The sequence below is a fragment of the Anas acuta genome, chromosome 7 (assembly GCF_963932015.1).
Source record: "Anas acuta chromosome 7, bAnaAcu1.1, whole genome shotgun sequence".
Lineage (NCBI taxonomy): Eukaryota > Metazoa > Chordata > Aves > Anseriformes > Anatidae > Anas > Anas acuta.
Genome location: NC_088985.1, coordinates 6,092,777 through 6,109,607, shown reverse-complemented (window position 1 = coordinate 6,109,607; position 16,831 = coordinate 6,092,777). Strand labels below are relative to the sequence as shown.

The 16,831-nt window shown below is 36.9% G+C and overlaps 1 long non-coding RNA gene across 20 annotated transcripts in view; it reads left to right on the top strand.

The window, feature by feature from the left end:
* Window positions 1-16,831, top strand: part of LOC137859117 (uncharacterized) — a 346,743-nt gene that overhangs the window by 152,332 nt on the left and 177,580 nt on the right. The gene's annotated exons all lie outside the window — the stretch shown is intronic.

The following is a 16,831-nucleotide window of genomic DNA, read 5'->3' as shown; positions in this document are numbered from 1 at the left end:
CCTACAAAGGCAATTAGTCTGACCAACTACGCAGTTCTCAGTGTCTTGGAGGTAAGCTGAGGAGAAGCTTCTACTTGCAATTTTGCAGGCTTTGTATACTAACGCACAGCAAATAGGAAACGTGTGATGTGTGCTTCCTATAGTGTCTGTTTGCCTGTAACCTTTGCTTTTTTGTAAATCTTTGTTATGCATAATTTTTGCACTGTTAAAGTTCCCTCTTTCTTGAAAAAAATACATTTGTTATTTATTCGAAACAATTCTGTGTTAATTTTTCTGAGGCTGTAGGCTCAGTGTCCCAGGGCAAGAATGACAGGAAAGCTAAGCAAAATTGTAACAGCATAAATCTGTGATACATTTATTGAAGGCTAGGACAAAAAAAAAAAAAAGAAAACTTTTCCCTTTAATTTGTCTTCCCAAACTGACTGATGACTGAGAATACAGTTTGTACTGAGTATGCTTTCTGAAAGGAAAGATGTGCTGGATGCACCCAATGATTTGACAGAAACAGTAGCAGTTCCTGTGGCTTCAGTAAAAAGAGGTGATAAGTAGGGTCTTCCATAGAAAAGGTGTATCTTAAACTGTGTGAGGAATGACCACAATAAAAAATTGCTTTTATGTTTATAATCTGATCAGCCTTTTGCTACTTGCTTTATGGCTATATTAAGTCCTTACTAAATGTCTTAGTTTAATGTCATATATGCTATCTTTATGCTGTGTGTTTGGGTTTCATGTGTCATCTCCATACTGCACTGTAAGTATGCATCATCACCTCATGATTTTTATGTGAATGATAAATTCCAAGATGAATGGTTTAAAAAGATTGAAAAAACAAGAAAAATACATTTTGAGATAAAGTAGATCCTTCTACAGAAGGTTATGGAGTGGCATAATACAAAATAATTTTAATATTTCTGGGTATGAGGTTTTTAAACAGCCATTTCTACAATAACTGTATTTTCATGTTCAGTGCACTGTACTGTGCTGGTACCTTACCTACCCTCACATTTCTTTTACCTGTGTATCAGCAAGAGCGAGGGGAAACATCTTTGAGCAAAGTACTTGGGAAAAAAGGATACTAAAGAAATATGTCACCTTGCCATCGTAAGCATGTTTTTTTAAAGCTCTGATGCACAGCTTATTGAATGTGGGCCATGTATTCAGCCTCTGCAGAATCCCATTGCCTTCTGCAATAGTCAGATTTGGCACAGTGATGTGACCATAAACAAACGTCTGAGCAAAGGCTGGAAATACTACCAGCTGTATTCCATTGCTTTGGTTCTAAGGGCATGAAAATAATGAAAGCTGGAATAACTGTAAGCAATAAAAAAACAAACAAACAAAAAAAACAACAAAAAAGTGTCAGAGTTTCCCCATATTTAACAAAATATTCTTCCCCAATATATCTTGATTCTTCTTTTCTCTTTGTGTATTACTAAACTTCTAGGCTGAAAGGTGAGAGCAAAAAATAAAAGGGGGGGGTAGAGAATTCAAGCATGTTTTTTATACTTAAAATGAACGAAAAGGCTCTTGATAACTTCAGTGGGTGCATCTCTGTTTGTATTTCGTTTTCAAGTAAGTGTGTCTTTGAGGCAAATCTGATCACCACCACTTACTGTGCTCTGGTTTGCATTCTGAAGTGATCTTAGACAAACTGATTTTCTTTTGTGCTAGGTTGAACTGAAGGATGCATTCCAGAAGTATGCCTAGTGCACACAAACCTTAAATCTACATTTAGATCAAGCGGTAAGAGAAGGGGTGATATGGAAAAAAAAATAAAAAATCAACAGATGTAATGTGGATGCACAGTTCGATGTGCAGCTGTTCCATATTTTAAGCCTTCTCGTGCTAGGTCACAATATTTGTGAATACAGATGTGAGCCATGAATCCAGGATTGGCTTATGTATCGTTGTTGAAAAGCACTATTCTCTCTGAAGCTTTAGCAGCTTATTAAGACAATGGTGAGTGTTGTGATGACTTACAGAAATTGGGAGCAATTCAGTCCAGTTTTAATTTGAAATTGAAGTGATCAAAAGGAAGAAAATACCTGAAATTAATTTGAAACTGTAATTCATCTTCTAAATTTAAAAATATTGTAGATGATAATTTAGAGGTTCTTTGTCTGGAAGTGTTATTACCAAGCACCGTCAATGTGCTTGAATGGTTAAAATGTAAAAATGTTGGATAATAGGACTTTTTCTGCATTCATGTCTTTGCAGGATTGATTTACCATCACAAATCAAATATTCTGCTTAGAGTTAAGTAGCTAGGCTGTATTTGCATTCTTTCTATTTCTTTAATTACATCGTTATTCAGTTATGGAGTGGGCTTATAAATAAGTTTCAAAGTTGGACAGCTATCTTTTATGACAGGAAACTGGAAGAGATGCATGGTATGTGTTTTTATGCATTAAATGAGTTTTGTGAAGTCTTACAGCATATGACCTTCTAATTGTGACCACTTAAAAATTTATTATTAGTGATCTCAATTAATTAGAGATAACGTTAAAAAAAATCAGGGGCATAAAAAGACATGTCACAAAACATGTGTTTGCTCATTAGATATGACAGTAACTCTGCTGGGGAAATTAATATTGATACAGCTATTGAAACAGAAATACACTGGAGAGGAACAGAGGCTGAGTGCTGTTCTTTGCCAGTGTTAATGATGAGAAGATAAAATGTGAATGCATATTGACTACAACTTCCCATACACTAAGTATATTTCATTTCTTGGTAGGTTCCTCCATGTACCATTTGAGTTCCCTGAGACAAATGGCATTACCAGTAATATTCCCATGCTCATGTACTACTTTTCTTCACTACTTGATATAGTTGAAGCAAAAAAGCCTTCAGAGTGGAGTCATTTTTCCTAGCTACGATTATACTACAGAATTTGTGAGATCTGCTGCAGTCTTTGCAGACTCCATAGTGAACATGAAGGCGGGGCACTCAGTATACATATTAGGTGTTACGCAAATGCCTCCTTTTTTATGGCTTTATTTGTGGGGTACGCAGATCTCTGTCACTGTTGCTGTTTCTGGTAGCAAGCCAGCAGTTCTTGTTTACCAGGCAGGAGTAGGACAGGAGGCTGTTTTGCCAAATGTATACTTTTTATTGTTTAGCTCTTAATTCTAACGTGTAGCATGGGGATTAAACAGGAGGAATTGGAAACCTGTGTGCAGTTGAAGTCCTGTTGCCTTATTGGGATCATAGAGAAGTGGTGGAGATTAATTTACTTGACTGCAGTGCTGTGGTATATGGATCTAGGCTGTGGGAGGAGGACAGGCCAGGAAGGGGAGCAGGGGAAGGTGCTATTGACAGGAGAGCAGCTGGAATATGTGATGCTTTGCTTAGGGAGGCAAGGGTCATGAGCCAGCTGGAAGTTAATAGTTTAGGATTAGGGGTAAACCAATGTGGGTGACAGTGTGATGGGTGTTAGCTACAAACTCTCTGACCAAGAAAACATAGGATATGACGTTTTCCTTAGAGTGGAAGAAGCCACACTCCTTGCAGGGCTCTTTAATCTCTTTGTCATCTTTTGGAAGATCAACACAACAGGACACAAGAAATCCAACTGATCTCGTGGCTTCAGTGACCATGAAATGGTGGAGTTCAGGATTGTCAGAGGAGGAAGCAAGGCAAATAGCAGGATCACAACCATTGATCTTGAGAAACCAGTCTGGCCTGTTGAGAGATTTACATGGAACAATCCCATGTGATATGTTCCTGAGGAGAAGAGGGGCCTGGGAAAGCTGGTTGTTTTTTTTCCTCCCTTCCCTTCCTTCCCTCCCGAATTATGTCCTGCAAGCTCGTGTATGGTCCATGCTGATATGTAGGGTATTGAGCAGAGGTAGCAGAAGACCTTTCTGGATAAGCAAGAAGGTTCTAAGAAAACGTAGACATGAAAAGCAAGTCCATAAGTTGGAAGCAGTGTTATGTCGCCTGGGAGGAATACAGAGGCAGCCCCAACTATGGTTAAATCTGGCAAAAGACCTGAAGGGCAACAAGAAAAGTTTCTATAGGCTTGCCAGAAGCAGGGAAGAGTAAGGTGAACGTGATCCCACTGTTGAATAGGCTAGGGGACCTGGCAACAAAGGACATGGAAGAGGTTGAGATCATCACTGCCTTCTTCATCTCAAGTTCTAAGAGTAAGATTCAGAAATCCCTGGAAGATGCTCAAAACCTGATTGCACATGGACCTAAACAGTCAGATCAAGCTGCCCCTGCTTTGAGGAGGGGAGTTGGTCAGTTGGTCTAGACAATTTCCAGAGGTCCTTTCCAACCTTGATGGTTCTGTGATTTGGCTGCTTATGAGAAGCACGATGAAATAATAGCATGAAGTATAGGTAGTTGTAGAATCAAACTTGCAGACTGGCCACAGCTGTGGAGGGAGTTGAAAAAAAAAAAAAAGGTTAGGGGCAGATTCAGTTGGATAAAGCCTGCTTGGTTTTAAACACAGAAGTCTCAATAATTAAGAACAGTAAGTATGTTACAAATCAGTGATATAATGAGCAACATCTTGTCTGTTTAGTGCCTATATGGAGAAGTGTTTCATCTGCATTGGGATTCTCCAGGAGAACAGCACATGGGACACTGCTGATACAGTTTCCTTTCATGTCAGTTTCTTTACTTTGTTCTTAGTTCTGTCCTTCTGAAACTTGGATCAGATATAAGCAACTCCCACTACAAAAGTTCCCATAGCAACATCACTGCAGAATTATGAATAAACTGCATGCCATCAGCAGATTCCTAGTTTAGATGCAGCTGTGCTGACTGCTGTTTTTGCTGGCTTAGTTTATGGTGGTTGGGAACCTAGGACCTTCAGCTAGACCAGCAGAAGAAAACCCCTTTTAATATGCGTGGTACCTCCAGCAGAAGGACCTGTTGCTTTAGCTGTACTGCTATAACTGTTAGGAATTAAAACTTGATCGGTTCAGGAGGCCTATAGGAATTTAAGTGCCTTGAAGTGTAAGGAATATAGATCTCTTTTGCCCTGTGTTTATGGATGTGAGAAACAAAGTTGTGTTTTTGCAATAGAAAGTGTTTTTGCGGTGAGATTGTTCTCACATGTAGTAACTTTAGGACTCTGGAGGACCTGGCTTCTATGCTTTAAAGTGATACTTTTAACAACACATGCAGCTTGCATGCAAAAAAATGTTTTAGTAGTGAATAGAAACAATTTTTTGTCCCCTCACTTCTATCAGATGATGATCTGTGACCCAAAAGGTCACAGCAGTTGATCAGAGACACTACACTATTGAAACACCAGTTCCCTGGACATGAGGATTTGAATAAAAAGCTGTGAATGTCTTTTTTTTTTTTTTTTTTCTTTTTTAACTTGATATAGAAAAATTAAAAACTTGATATAGAAAAAATTTTGTTCCTAGCCCGAAATTAATTTCCAACAGGTTTGTCTTTGTTTTTGCCTTTCAGGTTTGTTCATAAGCATTAGCCAGAAACTTAAGTCTTCCTCTAATGTTCATTCTTGCATTCCTCTTATTTGGTTATAGGTCCTTATATCCTGGCCCTCCCAAAAGCAGAAGCTGTACTCTTTGCAGGTCACTGGCGAACAGTGAGCCTTAATTATTTTAAGCATAAGTAAGGATGGTGAAATAAAACCTGTTTTTTCTTTATCTGCTTTTTGAACATTATGACCAGGATGTTTTTTCCTCTCCACTAGGCAAGAAAGTGGAAATTAAGCAAACAGCTGAAAACTTCTACTTTAGCAGCATAACCAAGTCTTAGTTAGTATTATCCTCTCTGCAGCAGATTCAAAGTGGCGTGTGTAGTCTTTTGCTACTTTATTGGTGTCACAACCAGTCTAATTCAAGAAGTTCATAATTTTTTGTAACTTAAGCTGCTGGAATAATAATGGAGTATATGCTTCCTTATGATCGAAGGGGTATAGATCAATGAGATGGCTCAAAATTAGTTTCACAGAAATAGCAGAGGAGTGTTTAGTGTGTAGAAATTTCTATTGTTCTTGTAGGGTGTGTAATACTGCCTCTTAGCAGTACCTGGCTTACTAATGATAAGTTTGAGACCTCTCTGATAATGCATTCGAATGCTCAGATTCTTATTTATTTATTTTTAACAGAAGCTACTTTCATGCTTTATGGTCAAGGTCATCAGATAGTACTCAAATTCATGATTTATGTGAAGTTCTCCTATGAGGTCAGGTTAGCAGGGTCCATAGGAACATTTGTTTGAGGACAGATATTTTGTACACTTGGAGAATGGAAAAATTACTCGGTGTCTCCCTTTTTCATTCTGTTAGTCTTTTTTATAGACAACTGTAATGATCTAACTTTACATGTCTATCAGTATCCTAATAAACTGGAGGAAGAAGCACTCTGCAGAACAGATCCTGGTATCTATCTTTTTAACAGAGAACGGAGTTAAATGAAAATTTCTTGTTGTTTATGCTGGCGTTGTTTGAGGATTGCCATCTCTGGCTCACATCATCAGCTTCTGCACAAGTGAAAACAAGTCATTGTCAAAAGAAGCCTGTGAACTCCGGGTCAGTATAGTTCGTTCTGCTGGCAACCTGAGGAAAAAGCTATTGCTCAGCTGTGGGAATAGAGGGAAAGATGTCATAAATTCGTATATTGTCCTTCAGCATCAAGGTGTATAATAATCTCTCGAAATTTCTTGGTAATTACTCTAAAGTAGCCTTTGAAAGTAATTTGAATTGAGTACCGCCATGTCAAAAAGCTATAATAGGGAAAGAAAATGTTTGCCTGTATGTTTATGTGCATGTCCACACACGGGTGTGCATGCTGTAGTTGCCTCAAGTGTACTTGTGTAGTGTAGATATTGTCAGCTTTAGTACAGTTACAAGGACTGTTTGTTTATTTTGATTATTGCCAGGGTAGACAGAGGCCTCTAGTGCTGCCGTAAGAGTTATTTTCAAAGCAAGCAGTATTCACTCTGCTTAAATGCTAGTGACCTCTTCTCTGCTAATGTTTAACTTCTCTAGATAAGCCTGGAGTTACCTGGAAGTCAAGGGAAATGCAGTATTATGAGTGATGAAAACTGAATGTAGTTTCTACCTTTGCTAATGAATTACATAAACATGGCTTTCTCCTGTGCAGGTGAATGAGGTATAAATTATTTTGGATAGTGTTCTTAAAATGAACACAGGAGTTTGCAGTATTTTATGGAGGTAGTAAAAATTAAGGAGGTATTATATTGAGGTGCCTATCAATCTATCACCTTCTAGCTGTGATATGAGTAAATGCATTTGACAAGAATCTTTCCTACTGGCTTGCTCTGGCCAAGCAAAGAACAATGACTTGAAGCCCCGCAGCAGAGGATACGTTTATGCCATATGAATGTCATACTAGTTATCCATTCCATGTTGGGAATTTAATTACCAGAATGTAGACTTTCAGAAGACAAAGTATATACAAATCTCTCTTGTGGGAAAGAAATTGTTTTTACTTACGCTGAAATTTTCAAATGTTAGAAGTTCTATATGGTAAAAGAGCTCTGTATTTTTCATTTGTTTCCAATACACTTTATTATTTAATAGAGTTCTTCTTATAGACATACGTTATAATTTATTACTATATGGTGGAAGCATGTTAGATTTTGTAGTTAAAGTAACATGGATACTTAATTTTAGAATAAGAAAGTAAATTCAGAAGTAAGCATGGCCATAGAGTTTTTGTAGTAAGTTTACGTTAACAAACAGATTTTTCTAAAACCCAAGAAATGGTTTATGATTTGGTAGTGGCCTGTGGCAGCTAGTGCCACTCATTCCAAAGGAAATGATGGCAAATGGAGAGGAAGATGCATACCAGCCGACTGTAGTGCAGTTGCTGTCTCATGTGTATTCGCAAAGATATGTAATGCTAATGCAGGCAAATAGACTGCAGAGACAATTACTGTCCATCTACTGTTCTCTAACTAAATGATAAAATTGAGTAAGAAAGAATCATCTAGGTAGAAAAGCAATCAGTTCAAGGAAGTTTATTAGTCAGGTGGGGGCAGAGAGGAGGACATCAGAGAAGGTCAGCTAAGAATCTTGCAGGGAATTCTAATAATGGCATTATAAAATCTCTTATCTCAAAGGCACTTCAGGTTTATTCCTGAGGACCTCATTCAACTGTTACACACACACACACACACACACACACACACACACACACACACAAATGTAGCCAAAAAAAGTTTTCTGATAGTGTCAGTTCAGCTTGTAAGAGCGGAAGAGCTCATCCATTTGCTCTTCTGCCCTGAGGTTCTAGCACTGCATCTTTGATTATTGTAGGCTTCAAATGGGCAAAAGCCTGGTTGGCTCTGCCTGGCTGTGTTTCATCTGTTTTCCGTAATTTTGTTTTGGTAAAATACAAAGAAAGTAGAGCTAATTATGACAGACTAAATGTACAGATGTAGAAAGCAGTGAATATTTTGGTCTAATTAGGAACATACTTTTCAAAAGGAAAATGAGTAGTGAATTGGCTAGCTATTGGGTAAGATTTTTTAGGCATGTGGGAGTAGTGCCGTTGCAGGTATAGGACTGCGTGGCACAAGTGACACTCCAGCTGGGAAATGTTTGTTACACAAGTAGTTTGGACTGCAGGGAAAGTGTAAAGACTGCATGTTACTGGAATGCTGAAGGAAGGACCACTAGAGCTTGTTGCTGTCCTTCCCCGTTTCCTGCTTTCTGATTAGTGCCTGGAGCCCCTTGAATCAAAATGTAGGTCAGAGCAACCTAAGGTTGATTTGACTTCCCATGTGACCCAGAGAAGCATTCAGACTATACTACAATATATGGGTCCATGATTGCTTTCTACTTTGTTTCAGTCAAGCACAGCTCTCAAGAAATAAAGCACCTACGCCATAGTAAGTTGTAATGGCATTATGCCTGGGAATTTACCTTATGCTTTAGCCATCAGTTATTCAGCCTGAGAAGTGTGTACTGGCTGTATATGTTTATATAACATACTTCATAAAAGAAAATCTCTGAAGAGGAATTACGAAGGTGTAAGTAGACTGCTACTGTATTGGAAACAATTTTCTAGATGGTCCTCTGTATCAGTGTAGGGCCATTGTGAAGTATAAAGTGGAGTGGTTTGTCTCCAAGCTTAACATTAAAGCAGGAGCTGCCCTTCTGAAAATGTACCAAAAGTAACCCTTTGTGCTGAATTTCAAAAGCACTTGATCTCAGCTCAGTGCTGATCCTGTTCAAGTTTGTGGCAACAGGACCGGCCCAGGAGTGAACTGTTCTGGAGTCATTCACCTCCACCTCCCAAGCTTCCAGCACTGTTAGAGAGAGAAGTCCTTTGTAGAGGAGTGCTAGGCAGCTGTTAGTTCTTATACGTCCTGAGTTCTTTTTAGAACTTTAGTAGTCGATAACTGTAATTCACCCTTAATTCTGCTGCACATAAACCATTCAAGCTGTGCTATAGCATTTTATGCCATTGCTGGACTCATACAGTGAATTACAACCTTTGTTCAGTGAGCAGGATGGCTGGTAGCTAGCTCTGTAGCTTACTTCTTGGAATTTTATATTTAATAGGATTATAAACCAATATTTTTAATATTGGAGAAAAATCAATCTAAACTTTTGGAAATTTTGTTCTCATTTGAGCCTTTTGTAATCACTGTATAAACTATACTTGTTTCTGTCATCTAAATTGAAAGAGAAAAGTGCTGTGGCAACCATATTTAATACTCAAATTAAAGGAGAGGACAATGAAAAAGTAAGAATAAGTGGTTTCTAAAACCTTACGACAGCCTGTGAATTTTACAAGTGAATAATTGAATACCTTTTCTCCTTGACGGCCAAATGCTTCTTGCCTTATCTCTCATGTTTTCATGTGGACCCGTAATAGGATCCCTTGTGAGTCATGTAGGGTCTTACTTTCTGGTTTTGTTATTTATTTTAATCAGTTTTCATATATCATGATTTCTCTTTTGTTTCTAGCTGCTTCAACTGACCAGCTACCAGAACGTAAAGTAGCACTAACACAAGATCTCTTTGTCACTGTAATCTTGACCACGCAACCTACCTGAGTGGCCCACCTGTAAGATAAAACTTGTAGACAATGCTTAAGAAATATTCCCTCTATCTTTTCCATACTACAGGGTGGGTCTGTCTGGTATGTATGCACTCATGCTCTCCCTTGCAAGCCGGTGTTCTCTCTCCCTCCATTTCTGACTTACGTTCGTCAGAAGATTGTAAATGCAGTGAAGGAGTTTAGATACCTAATTTAGGTACCTAATTCCTTTTCAGAATTGTCTTCCATGCCTCAGTGTTTCTATTTCTGCTTTAACCCAGATACAGTTTTAAAAACAGACGAAGCTTCCTAATGGCTTTGGTGGAAATTTCCTTGTGTGAGAATTAGTTTATTGTCTCTGTCATTTTAAATAAATTGGACTTTTAAATTTAGAACACTGCCATTTATTTTTAATATGTAAGATAGTGTGCTTTGTGAAGGAGAAACCATGGCTTTTAATTACTCTAGTATTTGTTTAATTTCCTAGTAATCACTACAGCAAATTCAGATGGATCACAGCATATTTGCTTTTCTTTCTTTTTTACCTTATCTCCTGTGTTTGAGTTAGAAATATATTATTTTGCTTTCTGCACTGTCATTTGGAGTTCTCATCCATGTGGTGTTATTGGCAGGATTTATGAGTAACTGGCATTGTGTCTTAAGGAAAACGGAGTTGTAATATGTTTTGGCAGAGGTTGGATTTGATGATCTTGAGGTCTCTTCCAAACTCGACAATTCTGTAAAATTCTTGAAATACTATTAGCACATCTGAAGAGATACGTAAAATGATGCCATGAAGTGCTTTGGTGGGCCCTGTTGTGTAACTCTTAAAAATGTGAACAAAAGAAGAGAGGACCTGCTGTGATCAGAGTATACGTAAATGCAGTGCAAAGGGTACAGTTCAGGAGCCAATTTATAAAATTTATAGTCAGTCACTGAGTGTGTTCGAAATAATGAATTCATGGAGAGGGCATAAAACCATGAAGACTAGAAACCAAGTGAGGATTTTTCATTATGTACTGTCAAGTCTTTCCGTATGAAAGCATTAAAAGGTTTGGCAGGGGGTTTGGACTAGAGGATCTTCAGAGGTCCCTTCCAACCCCAGCCGTTCCGTGATTCTGTTATGTAAATTAGATTGTCATAGTCTCACTAAAGACACCATGAATGGTGCATTTCAAGGAGTTCCCCAAAGTACCACCTCAGCTACTTGTGGAATGGCCATATAGTGCAATGGTGTCATTAGAAATTGAGCCCCCAAAGATATGCATGACTCAACTTTTAAGCACACGAGGTTTATGCAGTCCAGAAAACACCCTCAAACTAAACAGCAATGTTTGTTATTTATATTTCTCTACTAGATCTAGGAAGAATACTACATGATTTTATATACTAGTAGAGAAGGTGATATTGTTATTGTGACTCTTTAGCTACAATACAGAAGAGGCTGACAAGTGTAGGGAGCTATACTGTTAAAAAGATGTTATTGGGAAGCAGTAACACAAAAGCCTGGAAAGAAAACTTATGCTGAAACTTCACGAAGTTCATAGTGTTGTGGTGAATACTGAACAGAATGTTTCCAGAAGTAAAATTGAGGAGATTAGAGGTGCTCTACAACTAAAGTACTGTGAAAGGAGTTAAAAAAGCAAGAAATCAAACCAATTTCCAAAGTGGATATTGATACAGTCCTTGTACAGTGATACGATCAATTTTGTGACTAAATATGGGTGAGACATAATCGGTTATGAATTCAGCTGAAAATTTTCAGTGCTTGGTATTTGATACTTGTTTGGTACTGCATTGCCTGGTTAAGGATTTAGTAAGCAAAATCCAGGTTTTAAGAAGTTAACTTGTAAATCAGCATGGAACTGTTTTCGTTTTAATACAGTGGTTTTTGAGAGATTTTAGCAATGGGGAACAGAGCTCCTAAAGTCCTGTCTAATTAGTTGCAAGGAATAAAAAACAACAACCTTAATTCAGATTTCAGATAACAGAAGAACACTTCAGAAACCATTACAGATTACTGAGGAGGAAATGACTGTCTGATTACTTAGGATCGAGAAGGAATTATGTTAATTTGAAAACACTATTAATGATACTTAAATTACATTTCAGTTTCTGAAATTAAAGATTATCTGAGTTGGGAAAATTTAAGTGATGTAGGAAAAACTTCAGAAGATCTAAATAATTACAGTTTTCAAAATCATGAAGCAGAAGGGGAAAAGCTTTCTTTTACTGGTTAGCAAATGATACTTTCAAAGTGGGACTTCACAGTAGCAAACAGAAACAGCTACCTTCTTGGTATCTACCTAGTCTCTAACAATTATTACTAGAGTCAGATTGGTTTTAGTAGAACATCATGCTCTCAGATTTTAATAGCTACCTCTTCAAATTTAACTGAGTCATACAATGATGGCTTAGAAATAACTACACTAGTGTTTGCTGTTAACATCTGTTCTATTCGTTTACTGAGAACAGTCTTCTTTAAACCTTTGTATTGTATCTTTTCTAATTGTTCCTTTTTTTCTGATGGGGCATTGCATTTTCAAAAACGTTTGTTTCATTTAGTGCTCAAATTCAGAAAGGTTCAAGGCACTACTTATGTGAAATCAAAGGTGGTTGTGTTGGTAGGTACCATGAATGACACAACAATTGCCAAAGAAACAAAACCAATTAGTCATTTCGGGTCGTTAATACTGCATGTGCCTTAGTACCTCACATAAAGTTAGAAAGGGATAATACACAGCAGGTGTAGGTATAATATTTGAGGTAGAGGACAGTAGTTATTGTAATAATGATTCAAATTTTACAACTTTGTGAGCTTCAGCCGCAGAAATTGACAGAAGCATGTGATGGTAGAGCTGCTAATTGAGTTGTTTCAATCTTAAATGATTGTTAGAATGGTGATTAAAATGACATGTTAGAATGGTGATTGAAATGTTCACTAGTCATTTTTAGGATATTTTTAATACACGTTTATTACAATAATAAAAAATTACTTATATTGCACTCCATATGGAATGAATTTCAGGGCATTTAGAAGAAAACAGAAGAAAAAAATGTGATTTTTGTAATGTTCAGTAACTGAATGTGATGTTCAGTCGAAAGGGTTTTTGCTGTGAAGAATTAAATTTTTGTCCAAAAACAAGCCAGCAAAAACAACAAAGGCAAAGCAACCTTGTGTATTGAGAGTGAACAATTCAGTTACTCTTCCGGATTCACAATTTTCATCTCAGGATGTGGCAGCTCATTCTCAAAGTTCAGATTCACATTAATGCTGAGAACAGGGAGGAGGTCTGGAAGTGAGCTTTTCTTCCTGCTTTCCCAAAGTCACTCTCTTTTTTTCATGTTTTTAATCCAGTTTTGCTAGTTAATGGTTATTTATGCAGGTCTTTTTTTCTTTTTTTTTTTTTCATATGGAATACCATATAAGCAACTGGGTGAAAGGTGGTACAGTTTAGAACATGGTATTTACAGGTAATAGCAATCAGAATAGATATGGAAATTTGGGAACTTCATCCATGATGAAATTGCTTGTCTTTAAGCCTTGCAGATGGCTAATTGAGCATAAATACATGATTCAGGAGAAGGGTGGGTAACTTGGAGTACTGATTTTCCGTATTGTGAGTAACAATGATCTAGCTGTCCCCATAAACTGCTTAGGAGAGAAAACGTCCACATGTACTAATTCGATTGCTGGCTAAAATAGAATAATGTTTAGGCTATGAATTAGCATATTATTTCCCAGAAGAAAAAAATAATCCTATCATATAATTTTCTTTCCTCCAAATTCTTTGGTGTTTCTGTTTCTGCAGCTTTCCTTTCTGTAAGGAGGAAAACAGATATAATCAGGTCTGCTTGTTAGATCGCCTGGTGCCTTCAGCCCTATCCTTTGCAGAAAATTCTCAGTTCAGAACATTTGTAGGTATGACATTGATTTGTGGTATAAGATTCTGCAGTTTTCTGTCACAGAGGTGTGCCATTTGTCCTATGGCTTCTGTCATCAGATCCCATGAGGCTGAGACAGCTACCAGTGGAGAAAAAAGTAAAACACCAGGTCCTGGAAACATTTGTGTTCTGCGTGAGTTATGAAACCAATGTCAATTAAGCTAGTAAAATCTTGCAGTTACTTCCCTCCCTCTGTCCTTTTAGTCTCTGGCTGTTCATTGTAATGTTTACTCTGTAAATATCGAAATTTTTTATTGATTACCACTGTCAAGGTATTCTAATTAACAGTTAAATTCATGAAGTAACCACATAAGAAACAACTCCATCTGGCTGTAGAAAATGAAATGAATACAGGGTAGTTGTGAACCTGTGATTGTAGTGTAAAACCCACATGAATGGGTGTTTATGAAAACATTCAGGTATCATTGCCTAAGCATATCATTTTTACATATGAAGGTTATCAAAATTTTTCATGAGGAAAATACATCTTTCTCAGTTCATAAGGAAGGGCAATGTAGAATGACACTGTTCTGTAATAACAAAGAACAAGTACATGTATATTAGCGAGTGGATACAGGCTTAGAGAAGTGAAGGAATAGGAAAAGGGATTAGAAATAGATGACTTCGCAAATTGTGTGATCTTTGCAGGATCACACAATGTACAGTGAAGAAATAAATGCATGGGGTGGAGGGCATGTATTAGTATACAGAAAGGGCAAGAAAACCCACAAACTGGAACATTAGAATGGAGATGGGATGGCATTTGATATGGAAACAAAATCCAGATAAAAAACAATTTGAATTCTAGAAGCGGGGTGGTTGGACTTGATGATCTTGAGGTCTCTTCCAACCTAGAAATTCTGTGGAACACAATACATTTTGTACTGTGAATCAGTAACTGGTAGTCTTTTTTAAAAAAAAAAATTCAGAACTGAAATTTTAATTTACCTCAGTCTTGACTCAGTATAATCTGAATTCAGTAGTATAAGATACTGGTCAAATCAGCAAAACAGAGAAAATTCTTCTAATTTAATAACACGTCTATGATTTGACAAGTCCTCTAGTTAAATGTAGTATGTCACAGAAATGTTACAGAAATTCTACAGAAATAGTGATAATGAGAGATTGAGACAGGCAATGCTAAAATGCTTTGTGATTTCTACTTTGTCAAGATACTTACTCTTTCTACCCTGCTCTGATATTTTTATGTAATAAAAGGGATTTTTTCTACTAGAAAGAGAGTGCTAAACCGTAAGAAATATAGCTGGAATGGAAAATATTTCTTAAGAACAACAAATAAGAGGTAATTGCATGGAATTAAAGAGCTCTTAAGAGTGAGCCATGTGCTGCATTAGCCTGAGTGTATCTGTTTTGTTAGGATCGTTCTTAAATTCAAAGGCTGCATTGATGTTAGTCACTGAGGTCAGTAACTAACAAGGTTCAAGCATGGCCTGGCCAAGGATCACACAGTGCTTTAATTTTGCTCTTAGATTAGCTTAGTGTCCAGAAGGGTCTCTTACTATGAAGCAATATTTTCACAGAATCAATGTTAACAATTGTTGGAATGACTCTGTTAATTGATGCTAGCATTGGTTTCTTTTTTTGTTGACAAGCTTGCAAGTTTTGTCCCATTGAGCACTTCATTTCTTGAGTTTCTAGCTCCAATATTAGTCTAGTCTTTTTTTCTTTAGGACTCATTCCCATGTTTTAACTTAAAAAGTTCTTCCAGTCTGTCTTCACTCTGTTACTCATAATTATAACTCATTTTCTCTGAATCCATAAATGGCTCCAAGGGACAGGCATTTCTAATGGAGGATGTTTCAGAAGCTCAGATTAATGATTCATGAGTATGCAGGTGAATGCCAAATTGCCAAGTGGTTGTTCCAGAATTTGTGTTCTGATGGAATATAGATTTCAAACACATGGGCTCAATACTTCCCAGCAAGATGACTTCATGATAAGGCTGTGTTACTACTTCTTGCTTTCTTATTTCTATAAGTGGCAATAGCAAAGTATTTTTGCAAATTATTTCTGAATTCTTAAACCAAGTGATTGTTACTTAGAGATTGTCAGTTAGTTTAGAAGTCATTGTTTTCAAGAGAAGTCTACTTGTATATTATAAATGGTAAATGCTATAGACATATAGACACATGAAATGCAAATGCTAGATACAAGCTGTTAGTGGGGAAAAAAACAAACAGAATTCATGGATCTTAAAGAAATGCATGCAAATTAAAATCTACAGCATGGGTGTGTAAGGACTCTATGGAATTCTTTCTGAAAATAGAGGTATGGTAATCCTTAGTATGTCATGAGATTTGTTGTTGATCATAAGAAGGAATGGAAGACAGGCCTGTTACTTGCTACCTCAATAGTCTTTTTGTTTTTTATTGACCGTTGCCACAGGGCTGTTTCTGTTGCTTCTCCCCTACAGCATGGCACATTAGGAGAAAAAACATAGAGGTGTTAACAAAAGATGTATGGGATCCAAAAAAAACATGTTTAAATACAGCATGAGCTTAGGCAATATTCAGAAGTGTATCTTCAGCTTTCTGTGACATTCACTAAATGAAAGAGTAATTAATGTAAAAAATAACCTTTAATTATATTTTATATAAAAGTATATTATAAATTAAATTTTATTAGAAATGCAATAATTAATAATTTGTTAAAAATCCATGTTACACACTTAATTTGTATTATAAATTAAATGAATATTATTTTAGATACATATATGTATAGCTGTCAAAATAAAACATCTCTGCTTTTTAACAAACCAAGGACAGGGTCCCATTAGCAGAAGCTGAACTAGTGACATGAAGGAAGTAGGGCAGAGAGCAGTGTGCTATTAATTAAAATTTTTAAGAGTAGTTATCCACGTA